The following is a 3,197-nucleotide window of genomic DNA, read 5'->3' on the forward strand; positions in this document are numbered from 1 at the left end:
TGTGTGTGTGTGTGTGTGTGTGTGTGTGTGTGTGTGTGTGTGTGTGTAATACCATACTGTGTTTATATATTCATCCATCAACTGACAGATTGTTTCCATATCTTGGCTATTGTCAATAGTGCTGCAATGGACATGTGAGAGCAGACATTTCTTTGAGGTAGTGATTTTATTTCCTCTGGATATAGACCCAGAAGTAGAATTGCTAGATTGTATGGCAGTTCTTTTAATTTAAAAGACTTACTGCTTGGAAGGAAAGTTATGACCAACCTAGATAGCATATTCAAAAGCAGAGATATTACTTTGCCAACAAAGGTCCATGTAATCAAGGCTAAGGTTTTTCCAGTGGTCATGTACGGATGTGAGAGTTGGACTGTGAAGAAGGCAGAGCGCCAAAGAATTGATGCTTTTGAACTGTGGTGTTGGAGAAGATTGAGAGTCCCTTGGACTGCAGGGAGATCCAACCAGTCCATTCTAAAGGAGATCAGTCCTAGTGTTCTTTGGAAGGAATGATGCTAAAGCTGAAAGTCCAGCACTTTGGTCACCTCATGTGAAGAGTTGACTCATTGGAAAAGACTGTGATGCTGGGAGGGATTGGGGGCAGGAGAAGAAGGGGACGACAGAGGATGAGATGGCTGGATGGCATCACCAACTCGATGGACGTGAGTCTGAGTGAACTCCGGGAGTTGGTGATGGACAGGGAGGCCTGGCGTGCTGCGATTCATGGGGTCACAAAGAATCGAACACAACTGAGCAACTGATCTGATCTGATCTGATGGCAGTTCTTTTTAAAAAAAATTTTTTTTGCAGAACCTCCACACTGTTTCTCATTGGTAACCAATTCACACTGCTTGTACCAACTCACATTCTCATCAGCACTGCAAAAGGGATTCTTTTTTCTATCCTTGCCAAGACTTGTTATTTCTAGTCTTTTTGATAAATGCCATCCTAAAAGGTGTGATTTGTATTTCCTTGATTATTAATGGTGTTGAGCACCTTTTGTTGTATCTGTTAGCCAACTGTATCTCTTCTTTGGGAAAAGTCTAATCACATCCTTTGCCTACTTTTTAATTGGGTTTTGGTTTTTTGTTTGTTTGTTTTTGCTATTTAGGTGTAAGAGTAATATTAACATTTTATCAGATACGTGGTTTCAAACATTTTCTCCCATTCCATAGGTTGCCTTTTCATCTTGACTGATTCTTTTGCTATGTAGAAACATTTCCACTTCATGTAGTCCCACTTGTTTATTTTTGCTTTGGTTGCCTGTGTTTTGGGTGTTACATCTAAACAAATCACTGCCAAGACCAATGTCAAGGAGTTTTTCCCCAATGTTTTCTTCCAAGTGTTTTATCAATTCAGAGCCTACATGTAAGTCTTTTAATCCATTTTGAGTTGACTTTTGTGTATGGTGTAAAATGAAGGTCCAATTTTATTTTTTTACCTGTGGATATTCAGCTTTCCAACACTATTTATTGAAGAGATTACTTTGCATATTGTGTACTCCTGATAATTTTGTTGAAAGTCAGTTGACTGTATCTGCATGGGTATACCTCTGGGCTCTTGATTCTGTTTCCATGATCTATGTGTCTGTTTTTGTGACAGTACCATACTGTCTTGATTACTACAGCCCTCTAATACAGTTTGAAATCAGGGCATGTGATACATCCAGCTTTGTTCTTAATCAAGATTGCTTTAGCTATTTGGAGTATTTTTGTGGTTCTGTATAAATCTTAAGACCATTTTCCTATTTCTGTGAAAAATGCAATTAGAATTTTGATAGAGGTTGAGTTGAATCTGCAAATCACTCTGGGTAGTATGGACATTTTAACAATATTAATTCTTCCAAACTATGAGTATGTGATAGCTTTTTCTTTCTTTGTGCTTTCTCGTTTTTGGTTTGTTTTTTTTTTCCTGTCAACATTTTGCTTTCTTCAGGCACAGAGAGCGCTGCATGCCTTCAGACCAATCTGCTACCTCAGATTGAGTACACCTCAGAGCTGGGGCGGTGCATTCACACTGAGATTCCTCATCAGTTCCTGCCTTCTCAGCTGCCGTCTGCTCTTCCCTTTCCATCTCTGCAGGATCTCTGCAGAAGCAGCGATCAGGCATGACCTCCTGTGACTGCTCATGAGAGAAGGCGCCACGCATGTGCAGAACTTCCCAGGCGAGCACCCACCACATCAGCCCCACGGAGGGCGTTCCCTTGTTGTTGCACGGGATGTCAACAGGGAGCACCGAGGAAAGTCGGAGTTACACAGTAGTAGGTAGGCAGGCTGACATGGAGGTTTCTGTGAGAGGCTGGTGGACAGCCCTGGGATCAGTAACTACCAGAAGTTTTGGCTCCCGGTAGGCTGTCTGAATCTGGTGAGTGAAGGCTCTGGGAGTGAAGCAGCCCACAGAAGGAGTAGCTCCAGCGGCAGCAGCATCCTGGAGGATACGACACGTCATCAGCTGGATTTTCAGGGGCAAAAATGGCCCAAGCTGCCAACAGAAGCTTCTCCCAGTTCTCTTAGGATTCGTGATGGAGATGCCACCATGCTTCCTTTCGTAGGTGCACTGTTTCCTTTGGGAGTCAAGGAAGGTGCCACAGAAGTGGGTTCCTGCTGCAAGGAATTTGAGGACATCCTGTTCCTTCATTTGCAGGACATCAAGGACTCCTCCCCTTTAAGTTACGAGGGGAATCAAGAATAATTCTGTGTGGACCCCTGTCTGGGTAGCATGGAAAGGTGGGAATGACTATCATTTAGCTAATTAAAATGTCTTTTCAGCAGCACATCAAAAGATCATATATCATAATCAAATGGGATTTATCCCTGGGATGCAAGGATGGTTCAACATATACAAATGAATAAATGTTGATACAATACATTAACAAAGTGAAGGATAAAAATCACATCATCGCAATTGGTGCAGAGAAAGTATTTGGCAAAATTGAGCATCATTTTGTAGTAAAAATTCTCAATGAATTAGATAAAAAGGGATTGTACCACAACTTAATAAAAGAAATGTAACGATAGGCCCACATATAACATCATACTCAATGGTGAAAAGCTCAAAGCTTTTCCTTTAAGATCATAACTTCATCTCAGGGTGCCTGCTCTCTTTATTTCTATTAACTATGGTAGAGAAAGTCGTAGACAGAACAATTAGGCAAGAAAAATAAATAAAAAGGTATTCATTTCAGGAAGGAAGAATTACAA

The 3,197-nt window shown here is 41.2% G+C and overlaps 1 pseudogene; it reads right to left on the bottom strand.

The window, feature by feature from the left end:
- Positions 1 to 789: 789 nt before the first annotated feature.
- Positions 790 to 2,644, bottom strand: LOC120867885 (annotated as a pseudogene).
- Between the last annotated feature and the right edge of the window lie 553 nt (positions 2,645 to 3,197).

Source organism: Oryx dammah, unplaced genomic scaffold (genome assembly GCF_014754425.2).
Source record: "Oryx dammah isolate SB20612 unplaced genomic scaffold, SCBI_Odam_1.1 HiC_scaffold_9, whole genome shotgun sequence".
Classification (NCBI taxonomy): Eukaryota; Metazoa; Chordata; class Mammalia; order Artiodactyla; family Bovidae; genus Oryx; species Oryx dammah.